This window comes from Schistocerca americana, chromosome 3, assembly GCF_021461395.2.
Source record: "Schistocerca americana isolate TAMUIC-IGC-003095 chromosome 3, iqSchAmer2.1, whole genome shotgun sequence".
NCBI classification, from domain to species: domain Eukaryota; kingdom Metazoa; phylum Arthropoda; class Insecta; order Orthoptera; family Acrididae; genus Schistocerca; species Schistocerca americana.
This window is the reverse complement of record NC_060121.1, coordinates 62,853,564-62,872,268: the sequence shown is the minus strand read 5'-3', so window position 1 is coordinate 62,872,268 and position 18,705 is coordinate 62,853,564.

Genomic DNA, 18,705 nt, shown 5'->3' with positions numbered 1-18,705 from the left:
TGGACCTTCTTATTGACGATGAAACACAGAAATTGCATCCGATTTTAATACAAAAGGCACAATGCCGACTTATGTACAAGAGCACTGACACTCTAACTATCTATGATTTGAACCTCTCCTGTGAGTCCAGTTTTACATTCCGATGACTCGCTTCAGGTTTACTGCATACCTTGAACCTTCCTATTGACGATGAAACACAGAAATTGCATCCGAATTTAATGCAAAAGGCACAATGCCGACTTAAGTACAAGACGACTGACACTCTAAATTGCTATGATTTGAACCTCCCCTGTGAGTCCAGTTTTAGATTCCGATGCCTCACTTCAGGTTTACTGTATCCGTAGGACCTTCTTATTAACGATGAGACACAGAAATTGCATCCGAATTTAATACAAAAGGCACAGTGCCGACTTAAGTACAAGAGGACTGACACTCTAACTTTCTATGATTTGAAGCTCTCCAGTGAGTCCAGTTTTAGATTCCGATGCTTCACTTCAGGTTTACTGTATCCCTTGGACCTTCCTATTGACGATGAAACACAGAAATTGCATCCGATATTTAATACAAAAGGCACAATGCCGACGTAAGTACAAGAGGACTGACACTCTAACTTTTTTTGATTTGAACCTCTCCTGTGAGCCCAGTTTTACTTTCCCATGCCTCACTTCAGGTTTACTGTATCCCTTGGACCTTCTTATTGACGATGAAACACAGAAATTGCATCCGAATTTAATGCAAAAGGCACAATGCCGACTTAAGTACAAGAGGAATGACACTGTCACTTCCTATGATTTGAACCTCTCCTGTGAGTCCCGTTTTAGATTCCGATTCTTCACTTCCGGTTTACTGTATCCCTTGGACCTTCTTATTGACAATGAAACACAGAAATCGCATCCGAATTTAATACAAGAGGCACAATGCCGACTTAAGTAAATGAGGACTGACACACTCACTTTCTATGATTTGAACCTATCTTGTAAGTAGCGTGTTAGATTCCGATGCTTCACTTCAGATTTACTGTATTCCTTGTACCTTCTTATTGACGATGAAACACAGAAATTGCATCCGAATTTAATATAAAAGGCCCAATGCCCAATTAAGTACAAGAGGGCTGACACTCTGTCTTTCTATGATTTGAACCTCTCCTGTGAGTCCAGTTTTAGTTTCCGATGCTTCACTTCAGGTTTACTGTATACCTTGGACCTTCTTATTGACGATGAAACACAGAAACTGCATCCGAATTTAGTACAAAAGGCACAATGCCGACTTAAGTACAAGAGGACTGACACTCTAACTTTCTATGATTTGAACCTCTCCTGTGAGTCCAGTTTTAGTTTCTGATGCCTCACTTCAGGTTTACTGTATCCCTTGGACCTTCTTATTGACGATGAAACACAGAAATTGCATCCGGATTTAATACAAAAGGCACAATGCCAACTTAAGTACAAGAGGACTGACACTCTAACTTTCTATGATTTGAACCTCTCCTGTGAGTCCTGTTTTAGATTCCGATGCTTCACTTCAGGTTTACTGCATACCTTGGACATTCCTATTGACTATGAAAGACAGAAATTGCATCCGAATTGATTACAAAAGGCACAATGCCGACTTAAGTACATGAGGACTGACACGCTCACTTTCTATGATTTGAACGTCTCCTGTGAGTCCAGTTTTAGATTCCGATGCTTCACTTCAGGTTTACTGTATCCCTTGGACCTTCTTATTGACGATGAAACACAGAAATTGCATCCGAATTTAATACAAAAGGCACAATGCCGACTTAAGTACAAGAGGACTGACACTCTAACATTCTATGATTTTAACCTCTCCTGTGAGTCCAGTTTTAGATTCCGATGCCTGACTTCAGGCGTACTGTATACCTAGGACCTTCTTATTAACGACGAAACACAGAAATTGCATCCGAACTTAATACAAAAGGCACAATGCCGACTTAAGAACAAGAGGACTGACACTCTAACTTTCTATGATTTGAACCTCTCTTGTGAGTCCAGTTTTAGATTCCGATGCCTCACTTCAGGTTTACTGTATCCCTTGGACTTTCTTATTGACGATGAAACACAGAAATTGCATTCGAATTTAATACAAAAGGCACAATGCCGATTGAAGTACAAGAGGACTGACACTCTCACTTTCTATGATTTGAACCTCTCCTGTGAGTCCAGTTTTAGATTCCGATACTTCACTTCAGGTTTACTGTATACCTTGGACCTTCTTATTGACGATGAAACACAGAAATTGCATCCGAATTTAATACAAAAGGCACAATGCCGACTTAAGTACAAGACGACTGACACTCTAACATTCTATGATTTGTACCTCTCCTGTGAGTCCAGTTTTAGATTCCGATGCCTCACTTCAGGTTTACTTTATCCCTAGTACCTTCTTATTAACGATGAAACACAGAAATTGCATCCGAATTTAATACAAAAGGCACAATGCCGAGTTCAGTACAAGAGGACTGACAATCTAACTTTCTATGATTTGAACCACTCCAGTGAGTCCAGTTTTAGTTTCCGATGCTTCACTACAGGTTTACTGTATCCCTTGGACCTTCTTAATGACGATGAAACACAGAAATCGCTCCGAATTTAATACAAAAGGCACAATGCCGACTTAAGTACAACAGGACTGACACTCTCACTTTCTATGATTTGAACCTCTCCTGTGAGTCCAGTTTTAGAGTCCGATGCTTCACTGCAGGTTTACTGTGTACCTTGGACCTTTCTGTTGGCGATGAAACACAGAAATTGCATCCGAATTTAATACAAAAGGCACAATGCCGACTTAAGTACAAGAGGGCTGACACTCTGTCTTTCCATGATTTGAACCTCTCCTGTGAGTCCAGTTTTAGTTTCCGATGCGTCACTTCAGGTTTACTGTATACCTTGGACCTTCTTATTGACGATGAAACACAGAAATTGCATCCGAATTTAGTACAAAAGGCACAATACCGACTTAAGTACAAGAGGACTGACACTCTAACTTTCTATGATTTGAACCTCTCCTGTGAGTCCAGTTTTAGATTCCGATGCCTCACTTCAGGTTTACTGTATCCCTTGGACCTTCTTATTGACGATGAAACACAGAAATTGCATCCGGATTTAATACAAAAGGCACAATGCCAACTCAAGTACAAGAGGACTGACACTCTATTTTTCAATGATTTGAACCTCTCCTGTGAGTCCAGTTTTAGATTCCAATGCTTCACTTCAGGTTTACTGCATACCTTGGACACCCCTATTGACTATGAAAGACAGAAATTGCATCCGAATTGATTACAAAAGGCACAATGCCGACTTAAGTACAAGAGGACTGACACGCTCACTTTCTATGATTTGAACGTCTCCTGTGAGTCCAGTTTTTGATTCCGATGCTTCACTTCAGGTTTACTGTATCCCTTGGACCTTCTTATTGACGATGAAACACTGAAATTGCATCCGAATTTAATACAAAAGGCACAATGCTTACTTAAGTACAAGAGGACTGACACTCTAACATTCTGTGATTTGAACCGCTCCTGTGAGTCCAGTTTTAGATTCCGATGCCTGACTTCAGGCATACTGTATACCTAGGACCTTCTTATTAACGACGAAACACAGAAATTGCATCCGAACTTAATACAAAAGGCACAATGCCGACTTAAGAACAAGAGGACTGACACTCTAACTTTTTATGATTTGAAGCTCTCCCGTGAGTCCAGTGTTAGATTCCGATGCTTCACTTCAGGTTTTTTGTACCCCTAGGACCCTCGTATTGACGATGAAACACTGAAATTGCATCCGAAGTTAATACAAAAGGCACAATGCCGACTTAAGTACAAGAGGACTGACACTCCAACTTCCTATGATTTGAACCTCTCCTGTGAGTCCAGTCTTAGATTCCGATGCTTCACTTCAGGTTTACTGTATACCTTGGACCTTCCTATTGACAATGAAACACAGAAATTGCATCCGAATTTAATACAAAACGCACAAGGCCGATTTAAGTACAAGAGGACTGACACTCTCACTTTCTATTATTTGAACCTTTCCTGTGAGTCCAGTTTTAGATTCCGATACTTCACTTCGGGTTTACTGTATACCTTGGACCATCTTATTGACGATGAAACACAGAAATTGCATCCGAACTTAATACAAAAGGCACAATGCCGGCTTAAGTACAAGAAGACTGACACTCTAACATTCTATGATTTGAACCTCTCCTGTGAGTCCAGTTTTAGATTCCGATGCCTCACTTCAGGTTTACTGTATCCCTAGGACCTTCTTATTAACGATGAAACACAGAAATTGCATCCGAATTTAATACAAAACGCACAATGCCGACTTCAGTACAAGAGGACTGACAATCTAACTTTCTATGATTTGAACCACTCCAGTGAGTCCAGTTTTAGTTTCCGATGCTTCACTTCAGGTTTACTGTATCCCTTGGACCTTCTTAATGACGATGAAACACAGAAATTGCTCCGAATTTAATACAAAAGGCACAATGCCGACGTAAGTACAACAGGACTGACACTCTCACTTTCTATGATTTGAACCTCTCCAGTGAGTCCAGTTTTAGAGTCCGATGCTTCACTGCAGGTTTACTGTGTACCTTGGACCTTCCTGTTGACGATGAAACACAGAAATTGCATCCGAATTTAATACAAAAGGCACAATGCCGACTTAAGTACAAGAGGGCTGACACTCTGTCTTTCTATGATTTGAACCTCTCCTGTGAGTCCAGCTTTAGTTTCCGATGCGTCACTTCAGGTTTACTGTTTACCTTGGACCTTCTTATTGACGATGAAACACAGAAATTGCATCCTAATTTAGTACAAAAGTCACAATGCCGACTTAAGTACAAGAGGACTGACACTCTAACTTTCTATGATTTGAACCTCTCCTGTGAGTCCAGTTTTAGATTCCGATGCCTCACTTCAGGTTTACTGTATCCCTCGGACCTTCTTATTGACGATGAAACACAGAAATTGCATCCGGATTTAATACAAAAGGCACAATGCCAACTCAAGTACAAGAGGACTGACACTCTAACTTTCTATGATTTGAACCTCTCCTGTGAGTCCAGTTTTAGATTCTGATGCTTCACTTCAGGTTTACTGCATACCTTGGACACCCCTATTGACTATGAAAGACAGAAATTGCATCCGAATTGATTACAAAAGGCACAATGCCGACTTAAGTACAAGAGGACTGACACGCTCACTTTCTATGATTTGAACGTCTCCTGTGAGTCCAGTTTTAGATTCCGATGCTTCACTTCAGGTTTACTGTATCCCTTGGACCTTCTTATTGACGATGAAACACAGAAATTGCATCCGGATTTAATACAAAAGGCACAATGCTGACTTAAGTACAAGAGAACTGACACTCTAACATTCTATGATTTGAACCGCTCCTGTGAGTCCAGTTTTAGATTCCGATGCCTGACTTCAGGCATACTGTATACCTAGGACCTTCTTATTAACGACGAAACACAGAAATTGCATCCGAACTTAATACAAATGGCACAATGCCGATCTAAGAACAAGAGGACTGACACTCTAACTTTCTATGATTTGAACCTCTCCCGTGAGTCCAGTGTTAGATTCCGATGCTTCACTTCAGGTTTACTGTACCCCTAGGACCCTCTTATTGACGATGAAACACTGAAATTGCATCCGAAGTTAATACAAAAGGCACAATGCCGACTTAAGTACAAGAGGACTGACACTCCAACTTCCTATGATTTGAACCTCTCCTGTGAGTCCAGTTTTAGATTCCGATGCTTCACTTCAGGTTTACTGTATACCTTGGACGTTCCTATTGACAATGAAACACAGAAATTGCATCCGAAGTGAATACAAAAGGCACAATGCCGAATTAAGTACAAGACGACTGACACTCTAACTTTCTATGATTTGAACCTCTCCTGTGAGTCCAGTTTTAGATTCCGATGCCTCACTTCAGGTTTACTGTATCCCTTGGACTTTCTTATTGACGATGAAACACAGAAATTGTATCCGAATTTAATACAAAAGGCACAATGCCGATTTAAGTACAAGAGGACTGACACTCTCACTTTCTATTATTTGAACCTTTCCTGTGAGTCCAGTTTTAGATTCCGATACTTCACTTCGGGTTTACTGTATACCTTGGACCATCTTATTGACGATGAAACACAGAAATTGCATCCGAACTTAATACAAAAGGCACAATGCCGGCTTAAGTACAAGAAGACTGACACTCTAATATTCTATGATTTGAACCTCTCCTGTGAGTCCAGTTTTAGATTCCGATGCCTCACTTCAGGTTTACTGTATCCCTAGGACCTTCTTATTAACGATGAAACACAGAAATTGCATCCGAATTTAATACAAAAGGCACAATGCCGACTTCAGTACAAGAGGACTGACAATCTAACTTTCTATGATTTGAACCTCTCCAGTGAGGCCAGTTTTAGATTCCGATGCTTCACTTCAGGTTTACTGTATCCCTTGGACCTTCTTAATGACGATGAAACACAGAAATTGCATCCGAATTTAATACAAAAGACACAATGCCGACTTAAGTACAACAGTACTGACATTCTCACTTTCTACGATTTGAACCACTCCAGTGAGTCCAGTTTTAGATTCCGATGCTTCACTGCAGGTTTACTGTATACCTTGGACCTTCCTATTGGCGATGAAACACAGATATTGCATCCGAATTTAATACATAAGGCACAATGCCGACTTAAGTCCAAGAGGGCTGACACTCTGTCTTTCTATAATTTGAACCTCTCCTGTGAGTCCAGTTCTAGTTTCCGATGCTTCACTTCAGATTTACTGTATACCTTGGACCTTCTTATTGTCGATGAAACACAGAAATTGCATCCGAATTTAATACAAAAGGCACAATGCCGACTTAAGTAGAAGAGGACTGACACTCTAACTTCCTATGATTTGAACCTCTCCTGTGAGTCCAGTTTTAGATTCCGATGCTTCACTTCAGGTTTACTGTATCCCTTGGACCTTCTTATTGACGATGAAACACAGAAATTGCATCCGGATTTAATACAAAAGGCACAATGCCAACTTAAGTACAAGAGGACTGACACTCTAAATTTCTATGACTTGAACCTCTCCTGTGAGTCCAGTTTTAGATTCCGATGCTTCACTTCAGATTTACTGCATACCTTGGACATTCCTATTGACTATGAAAGACAGAAATTGCATCCGAATTGATTACAAAAGGCACAATGCCGACTTAAGTACAAGAGGACTGACACGCTCACTTTCTATGATTTGAACGTCTCCTAAGAGTCGAGTTTTAGATTCCGATGCTTCACTTCAGGTTTACTGTATCCCTTGGAGGTTCTTATTGACGATGAAACACAGAAATTGCATCCGAATTTAATACAAAAGGCACAATGCCGACTTAAGTACAAGAGAACTGACACTCTAACATTCTATGATTTGAACCTCTCCTGTGAGTCCAGTTTTAGATTCCGATGCCTGACTTCAGGCATACTGTACACCTAGGACCTTCTTATTAACGATGAAACACAGAAATGGCATCCGAACTTAATACAAAAGGCACATTGCCGACTTAAGAACAAGAGGACTGAAAATCTAACTTTCTATGATTTGAACCTCTCCCGTGAGTCCAGTGTTAGATTCCGATGCTTCACTTCAGGTTTACTGTACCCCTAGGACATTCTTATTGACGATGAAACACAGAAATTGCATCCGAAGTTAATACAAAAGGCACAATGCCGACTTAAGTACAAGATTACTGACACTTCAACTTCCTATGATTTGAACCTCTCCTGTGAGTCCAGTTTTAGATTCCGATGCTTCACTTCAGGTTTACTGTATACCTTGGACCTTCCTATTGACAATGAAACACAGAAATTGCATCCGAATTGAATACAAAAGGCACAATGCCGACTTAAGTACAAGACGACTGACACTCTAACTTTCTATGATTTGAACCTCTCCTGTGAGTCCAGTTTTAGATTCCGATGCCTCACTTCAGGTTTACTGTATCTCTTGGACTTTCTTATTGACGATGAAACACAGAAATTGTATCCGAATTTAATACAATAGGCACAATGCCGATTTAAGTACAAGAGGACTGACACTCTCACTTTCTATGATTTGAACCTTTCCTGTGAGTCCAGTGTTTGATTCCGATACTTCACTTCAGGTTTACTGTATACCTTGGACCTTCGTATTGACGATGAAACACAGAAATTGCATCCGAATTAAAAACAAAAGGCACAATGCCGACTTCAGTACAAGAGGACTGACACTCTAACATTCTATGATTTGAACCTCTCCTGTGAGTCCAGTTTTAGATTCCGATGCTTCACTTCAGGTTTACTGTATCCCTTGGACCTTCTTAATGACGATGAAACACAGAAATTGCATCCGAATTTAATACAAAAGGCACAATGCCGACTTAAGTACAACAGGACTGACACTCTCACTTTCTATGATTTGATCCTCTCCAGTGAGTCCAGTTTTAGATTCCGATGCTTCACTGCAGGTTTACTGTATACCTTGGACCTTCCTATTGGCGATGAAACACAGAAATTGCATCCGAATTTAATACATAAGGCACAATGCCAACTGAAGTACAAGAGGGCTGACACTCTGTCTTTCTATGATTTGAACCTCTCCTGTGAGTCCAGTTTTAGTTTTCGATGCTTCACTTCAGGTTTACTGTATACCTTGGACCTTCTTGTTGACGATGAAACACAGAAATTGCATCCGAATTTAGTACAAAAGGCACAATGCCGACTTAAGAACAAGAGGACTGACACTCTAACTTTCTATGATTTGAACCTCTCTTGTGAGTCCATTTTAGATTCCGATGCCTCACTTCAGGTTTACTGTATCCCTAGGACCTTCTTATTAACGATGAGACACAGAAATTGCATCCGAATTTAATACAAAAGGCACAATGCCGACTTCAGTACAAGAGAACTGACACTCTAACTTTCTATTATTTGAACCTCTCCAGGAGTCCAGTTTTAGATTCCGCTGCTTCACTTCAGGTTTACTGTATACCTTGGACCTTCCCATTGACGATGAAACACAGAAATTGCATCCGAATTTAATACAAAAGGCACAATGCCGACTTAAGTACAAGAGGACTGACACTCTAACTTTCTATGATTTGAACCTCTCCTGTGAGTCCAGTTTTAGATTCCGATGCTTCAGTTCAGGTATACTGTATCCCTTGTACCTTCTTATTGACGATGAAACAAAGAAATTGCTTCCGAATTTAATACAAAATGCACAATGCCGAATTAAGTACAAGATGAGTGACACTCTAACTTTCTATGATTTGAACCTCTCCTGTGAGTCCAGTTTTAGATTCCGATGCTTCACATCAGGTTTCCTTTATACCTTGGACCTTCTTGTTGACGATGAAACACAGAAATTGCATCCGAATTTAATACAAAAGGCACAATGCCGACTTCAGTACAAGAGGACTGACACTCTGTACTTCTATGATTTGAACCTCTCCTGTGAGTCCAGTTTTAGATTCCGATGCTTCCCTTCAGGCTTATTTTATACCTTGGAGCTTCTTATTGACGATGAAATACAGAAATTGCATCCGAATTTATTACAAAAGGTACAATGCCGACTTAAGTACAAGAGGACTGACACTCTAACTTTCTATGATTTGAACCTCTCCTGCTAGTCCAGTTTTAGATTCCGATGCTTCACTTCAGGTTTACTGCATACCTTGGACATTTCTATTCACGATAAAACACAGAAATTGCACCCGAATTTAATACAAAAGGCACTAAGCCGACTTAAGTACAAGAGGACTGACACGCTCACTTTCTATGATTTGAACCTCTCCTGCAAGTCCAGTTTTAGATTCCGATGCCTCACTTCTGGTTTACTGTATCCCTAGGACCTTCTTATTAACGATGAAACACAGAAATTGCATCCGAATTTAATACAAAAGGCACAATGCCGACTTAAGTACAAAACGACTGACTAACTAACTTTCTATGATTTGAACCCCTCCTGTGAGTTTAGTTTTATATTCCGATGAATCACTTCAGGTTTACTGTATACCTTGGACCTTCCTATTGACAATGAAACACAGAAATTGCATCCGAATTGAATACAAAAGGCACAATGCCGACTTAAGTACAAGACGACTGACACTCTAACTTTCTATGATTTGAACCTCTCCTGTGAGTCCAGTTTTAGATTCCGATGCTTCACTTCAGGTTTACTGCATACCTTGGACATTCCTATTGACTATGAAAGACAGAAATTGCATCCGAATTGATTACAAAAGGCACAATGCCGACTTAAGTACAAGAGGACTGACACGCTCACTTTCTATGATTTGAACGTCTCCTAAGAGTCGAGTTTTAGATTCCGATGCTTCACTTCAGGTTTACTGTATCCCTTGGAGGTTCTTATTAACGATGAAACACAGAAATTGCATCCGAATTTAATACAAAAGGCACAATGCCGACTTAAGTACAAGAGAACTGACACTCTAACATTCTATGATTTGAACCTCTCCTGTGAGTCCAGTTTTAGATTCCGATGCCTGACTTCAGGCACACTGTACACCTAGGACCTTCTTATTAACGACGAAACACAGAAATTGCATCCGAACTTAATACAAAAGGCACATTGCCGACTTAAGAACAAGAGGACTGAAACTCTAACTTTCTATGATTTGAACCTCTCCCGTGAGTCCAGTGTTAGATTCCGATGCTTCACTTCAGGTTTACTGTACCCCTAGGACATTCTTATTGACGATGAAACACAGAAATTGCATCCGAAGTTAATACAAAAGGCACAATGCCGACTTAAGTACAAGAGGACAGACACTTCAACTTCCTATGATTTGAACCTCTCCTGTGAGTCCAGTTTTAGATTCCGATGCTTCACTACAGGTTTACTGTATCCCTTGGACTTTCTTATTGACGATGAAACACAGAAATTGTATCCGAATTTAATACAATAGGCACAATGCCGATTTAAGTACAAGAGGACTGACACTCTCACTTTCTATGATTTGAACCTTTCCTGTGAGTCCAGTGTTTGATTCCGATACTTCACTTCAGGTTTACTGTATACCTTGGACCTTCGTATTGACGATGAAACACAGAAATTGCATCCGAATTAAAAACAAAAGGCACAATGCCGACTTAAGTACAAGAGGACTGACACTCTAACATTCTATGATTTGAACCTCTCCTGTGAGTCCGGTTTTAGATTCCGATGCTTCACTTCAGGTTTACTGTATCCCTTGGACCTTCTTAATGACGATGAAACACAGAAATTGCATCCGAATTTAATACAAAAGGCACAATGCCGACTTAAGTACAACAGGACTGGCACTCTCACTTTCTATGATTTGATCCTCTCCAGTGAGTCCAGTTTTAGATTCCGATGCTTCACTGCAGGTTTACTGTATACCTTGGACCTTCCTATTGGCGATGAAACACAGAAATTGCATCCGAATTTAATACATAAGGCACAGTGCCAACTGAAGTACAAGAGGGCTGACACTCTGTCTTTCTATGATTTGAACCTCTCCTGTGAGTCCAGTTTTAGTTTTCGATGCTTCACTTCAGGTTTACTGTATACCTTGGACTTTCTTATTGACGATGAAACACAGAAATTGAATCCGAATTTAGTACAAAAGGCACAATGCCGACTTAAGTACAAGAGGACTGACACTCTGACTTTCTATGATTTGAACCTCTCCTGTGAGTCCAGTTTTAGATTCCGATGCCTGACTTCAGGCATACTGTATACCTGGGACCTTCTTATTAACGACGAAACACAGAAATTGTATCCGAACTTAATACAAAAGGCACAATGCCGACTTAAGAACAAGAGGACTGACACTCTAACTTTCTATGATTTGAACCTCTCTTGTGAGTCCATTTTAGATTCCGATGCCTCACTTCAGGTTTACTGTATCCCTAGGACCTTCTTATTAACGATGAAACACAGAAATTGCATCCGAATTTAATACAAAAGGCACAATGCCGACTTCAGTACAAGAGAACTGACACTCTAACTTTCTATTATTTGAACCTCTCCAGGAGTCCAGTTTTAGATTCCGCTGCTTCACTTCAGGTTTACTGTATACCTTGGACCTTCCCATTGACGATGAAACACAGAAATTGCATCCGAATTTAATACAAAAGGCACAATGCCGACTTAAGTACAAGAGGACTGACACTCTAACTTTCTATGATTTGAACCTCTCCTGTGAGTCCAGTTTTAGATTCCGATGCTTCAGTTCAGGTATACTGTATCCCTTGTACTTTCTTATTGACGATGAAACAAAGAAATTGCTTCCGAATTTAATACAAAATGCACAATGCCGAATTAAGTACAAGATGAGTGACACTCTAACTTTCTATGATTTGAACCTCTCCTGTGAGTCCAGTTTTAGATTCCGATGCTTCACATCAGGTTTCCTTTATACCTTGGACCTTCATGTTGACGATGAAACACAGAAATTGCATCCGAATTTAATACAAAAGGCACAATGCCGACTTCAGTACAAGAGGACTGACACTCTGTCTTTCTATGATTTGAACCTCTCCTGTGAGTCCAGTTTTAGATTCCGATGCTTCACTTCAGGCTTACTTTATACCTTGGAGCTTCTTATTGACGATGAAATACAGAAATTGCATCCGAATTTATTACAAAAGGTACAATGCCGACTTAAGTACAAGAGGACTGACACTCTAACTTTCTATGATTTGAACCTCTCCTGCTAGTCCAGTTTTAGATTCCGATGCTTCACTTCAGGTTTACTGCATACCTTGGACATTCCTATTCACGATAAAACACAGAAATTGCACCCGAATTTAATACAAAAGGCACTGAGCCGACTTAAGTACAAGAGGACTGACACGCTCACTTTCTATGATTTGAACCTCTCCTGCAAGTCCAGTTTTAGATTCCGATGCTTCACTTCAGGTTTACTGTATCCCTTGGACCTTCTTATTGACGATGAAACACAGAAATTGCATTCGAATGTAGTACAAAAGGCACAATGCTGACTTAAGTACAAGAGGACTGACACTCTAACTTTCTATGATTTGAGCCTCTCCTGTGAGTCCAGTTTTAGTTTCCGATGCCTCACTTCTGGTTTACTGTATCCCTAGGACCTTCTTATTAACGATGAAACACAGAAATTGCATCCGAATTTAATACAAAAGGCACAATGCCGACTTCAGTACAAGACGACTGACTAACTAACTTTCTATGATTTGAACCCCTCCTGTGAGTTTAGTTTTATATTCCGATGAATCACTTCAGGTTTACTGTATACCTTGGACCTTCCTATTGACAATGAAACACAGAAATTGCATCCGAATTGAATACAAAAGGCACAATGCCGACTTAAGTACAAGACGACTGACACTCTAACTTTCTATGATTTGAACCTCTCCTGTGAGTCCAGTTTTAGATTCCGATGCCTCACTTCAGGTTTACTGTATCCCTTGGACTTTCTTATTGATGATGAAACACAGAAATTGTATTCGAATTTAATACAAAAGGCACAATGCCGATTTAAGTACAAGAGGACTGACACTCTCACTTTCTATGATTTTAACCTTTCCTGTGAGTCCAGTGTTAGATTCCGATACTTCACTTCAGGTTTACTGTATACCTTGGACCTTCTTATTGACGATGAAACACAGAAATTGCATCCGAATTTAATACAAAAGGCACAATGCCGACTTAAGTACAAGAGGACTGACACTCTAACATTCTATGATTTGAACCTCTCCTGTGAGTCCAGTTTTAGATTCCGATGCCTCACTTCAGGTTTACTGTATCCCTAGGACCTTCTTATTAACGATGAAACACAGAAATTGCATCCGAATTTGATACAAAAGGCACAATGCCGACTTCAGTACAAGAGGACTGACAATCTAACTTTGTATGATTTGAACCTCTCCAGTGAGTCCAGTTTTAGATTCCGATGCTTCACTGCAGGTTTACTGTTTACCTTGGACCTTCCTATTGGCGATGAAACACAGAAATTGCATCCGAATTTAATACATAAGGCACAATGCCGACTTAAGTACAAGAGGGCTGACACTCTGTCTTTCTATGATTTGAACCTCTCCTGTGAGTCCAGTTTTAGTTTCCGATGCTTCACTTTAGGTTTACTGTATACCGTGGACCTTCTTATTGACGATGAAACACAGAAATTGCATCCGAATTTAGTACAAAAGGCCCAATGCCGACTTAAGTACAAGAGGACTGACACTCTAACTTTCTATGATTTGAACCTCTCCTGTGAGTCCAGTTTTAGATTCCGATGCCTGACTTCAGGCATACTGTATACCTGGGACCTTCTTATTAACGACGAAACACAGAAATTGTATCCGAACTTAATACAAAAGGCACAATGCCGACTTAAGAACAAGAGGACTGACACTCTAACTTTCTATGATTTGAACCTCTCTTGTGAGTCCAGTTTTAGATTCCGATGCCTCACTTCAGGTTTACTGTATCCCTAGGACCTTCTTATTAACGATGAAACACAGAAATTGCATCCGAATTTAATACAAAAGGCACAATGCCGACTTCAGTACAAGAGAACTGACACTCTAACTTTCTATGATTTGAACCTCTCCAGGAGTCCAGTTTTAGATTCCGCTGCTTCACTTCAGGTTTACTTTATACCTTGGACCTTCCTATTGACGATGAAACACAGAAATTGCATCCGAATTTAATACAAAGGCACAATGCCGACTTAAGTACAAGAGGACTGACACTCTAACTTTCTATGATTTGAACCTCTCCTGTGAGTCCAGTTTTAGATTCCGATGCTTCACTTCTGGTTTCCTTTATACCTTGGACCTTCTTGTTGACGATGAAACACAGAAATTGCATCCGAATTTAATACAAAAGGCACAATGCCGACTTCAGTACAAGAGGACTGAAACTCTAACTTTCTATGATTTGAACCTCTCCTGCTAGTCCAGTTTTAGATTCCGATGCCTCACTTCAGGTTTACTGTATCCCTAGGACCATCATATTGACGATGAAACACAGAAATTGCATCCGAAATTAATACAAAAGCCACAATGCCAACGTAAGTACAAGAGGACTGACACTCTAACTTTCTATGATTTGAACCTCTCCTGTGAGTCCAGTTTTAGTTTCCGATGCCTCACTTCTGGTTTACTATATCCCTAGGACCTTCTTATTAACGATGAAACACAGAAATTGCATCCGAATTTAATACAAAAGGCACAATGCCGACTTAAGTACAAGAGGACTGACACTCTAACTTTCAATGATTTGAACCTCTCCAGTGAGTTCAGTTTTAGATTCCGATGCTTCACTTCAGGTTTACTGTATACCTTGGACCTTCCTATTGACGATGAAACACAGAAATTGCATCCCAATTCAATACAAAATGCACAATGCCGACTTAAGTACAAGACGACTGACAAACTAACTTTCTATGATTTGAACCTCTCCTGTGAGTCCAGTTTTATATTCCGATGCATCACTTCAGGTTTACTGTATACCTTGGACCTTCTTATTGACGATGAGGCACAGAAATTGCATCGCAATTAAATTCAAAAGACACATTGTCAACTTAAGTACAAGAGGACTGACACTCTAACTTTCTATGGTTTGAACCTCTCCTGTCAGTCCAGTTTTAGATTCCTATGCCTCACCTCAGGTTTAGTGTATCTCTTCGACCTTCTTATTGCCGATGAGACACAGAAATTGCATCCGAATTTATTACAAATGGCACAATGCCGACTTAAGTACAAGAGGACAGACACTCTGTCTTCCTATGATTTGAACCTCTCCTGTGAGTCCAGTTAGAGATTCCGATGCTTCACTGGAGGTTTACTGTATACCTTAGACCTTCTTATTGACGATGAAACACAGAAATTGCATCCGAATTTAATACAAAAGGCACAATGCCGACCTAAGTACAAGACGACTGACACTCTAACTTGCTATGATTTAAACCTCCCCTGTGAGTTCAGTTTTAGATTCCGATGCCTCACATCAGGTTTACTGTATCCCTTAGACCTTCTTATTGACGATGAAACACAGAAATTGCATCCGAATTTAATACAAAAGGCACAATGCCGACTTAAGTACAAGAGCACTGCTACACTAACTATCTATGATTTGAACCACTCCTGTGAGTCCAGTTTTACATTCCAATGACTCACTTCAGGTTTACTGCATACCTTGGACCTTCTTGTTGACGATGAAACACAGAAATTGCATCCGAATTTAATACAAAAGGCACAGAGCCGACTTCAGTACAAGAGGACTGACACTCAGTCTTTCTATGATTTGAACCTCTCCTGTGAGTCCAGTTTTAGATTCCGATGCTTCACTTCAGGTTTACTGTATCCCTTGGACCTTCCTATTGACGATGAAACACAGAAATTGCATCCGATATTTAATACAAAAGGCACAATGCCGACTTAAGTACAAGACGACTGACTGTCTAACTTTCTATGATTTGAACCTCTCCTGTGAGTCCAGTTTCAGATTCCGATGCTTCACGTCAGGTTTACTGTATCCTATGGACCATCTTATTGACGATTAAACACAGAAATTGGATCCGAATTTAATACAAAAGGCACAATGCCGACTTAAGTACAAGAGGACTGACACTCTAATTTTCTATGATTTGAACCTCTCCTGTGAGTCCAGTTTTAGATTCCGATGCCTCACTTCAGGTTTACTGTATCCCTTGGACCTTCTTAATGACGATGAAACACAGAAATTGCATCCGAATTTAATACAAAAGGCACAATGCCGACTTAAGTACAACAGGACTGACACTCTCACATTCTATGATTTGAACCTCTCCAGTGAGTCCAGTTTTAGATTCCGATGCTTCACTGCAGGTTTACTGTATACCTAGGACCTTCCTGTTTTCGATGAAACACAGAAATTGCATCCGAATTTAATACAAAAAGCACAATGCCGACTTAAGTAAAAGAGGACTGACACTCTTTCTATGATTTGAACCTCACCTGTGAGTCCAGTTTTAGTTTCCGATGCCTCACTTCTGGTTTACTGTATCCCTAGGACCTTCTTATTAACGATGAAACACAGAAATTGCATCCGAATTTAATACAAAAGGCACAATGCCGACTTCAGTACAAGAGGACTGACACTCTAACTTTCAATGATTTGAACCTCTCCAGTGAGTTCAGTTTTAGATTTCGATGCTTCACTTCAGGTTTACTGTATACCTTGGACCTTCCTATTGACGATGAAACACAGAAATTGCATCCCAATTTAATACAAAATGCACAATGCCGACTTAAGTACAAGACGACTGACAAACTAACTTTCTATGATTTGAACCTCTCCTGTGAGTCCAGTTTTATATTCCGATGCATCACTTCAGGTTTACTGTATACCTTGGACCTTCTTATTGACGATGAGGCACAGAAATTGCATCGGAATTAAATTCATAAGACACATTGCCAACTTAAGTACAAGAGGACTGACACTCTAACTTTCTATGGCTGAACCTCTCCTGTCAGTCCAGTTTTAGATTCCGATGCCTCACCTCAGGTTTAGTGTATCGCTTCGACCTTCTTATTGACGATGAGACACAGAAATTGCATCCGAATTTATTACAAATGGCACAATGCCGACTTAAGTACAAGAGGACAGACACTCTGTCTTCCTATGATTTGAACCTCTCCTGTGAGTCCAGTTAGAGATTCCGATGCTTCACTGGAGGTTTACTGTATACCTTGGACCTTCTTATTGACGATGAAACACAGAAATTGCATCCGAATTTAATACAAAAGGCACAATGCCGACCTAAGTACAAGACGACTGACACTCTAACTTGCTATGATTTGAACCTCCCCTGTGAGTTCAGTTTTAGATTCCGATGCCTCACATCAGGTTTACTGTATCCCTTAGACCTTCTTATTGACGATGAAACACAGAAATTGCATCCGAATTTAATACAAAAGGCACAATGCCGACTTAAGTACAAGAGCACTGCTACTCTAACTATCTATGATTTGAACCTCTCCTGTGAGTCCAGTTTTAAATTCCGATGACTCACTTCAGGTTTACTGCATACCTTGGACCTTCTTGTTGACGATGAAACGCAGAAATTGCATCCGAATTTAATACAAAAGGCACAGAGCCGAATTCAGTACAAGAGGACTGACACTCTGTCTTTCTATTATTTGAACCTCTCCTGTGAGTCCAGTTTTAGTTTCCGATGCTTCACTTCAGGTTTACTCTATCCCTCTGACCTTCCTATTGACGATGAAACACAGAAATTGCATCCGATATTTAATACAAAAAGCACAATGCCGACTTAAGTACAAGACGACTGACAGTCTAACTTTCTATGATTTGAACCTCTCCTGTGAGTCCAGTTTTAGATTCCGATGCTTCACTTCAGGTTTACTGTATCCCTTGGACCATCTTATTGACGATTAAACACAGAAATTGGATCCGAATTTAATACAAAAGGCACAATGCCGACTTAAGTACAAGAGGACTGACACTCTAACTTTCTGTGATTTGAACCTCTTCTGTGAGTCCAGTTTTAGATTCCGATGCCTCCCTTCAGGTTTACTGTATCCCTTGGACCTTCTTAATGACGTTGAAACACAGAAATTGCATCCGAATTTAATACAAAAGGCACAATGCCGACTTAAGTA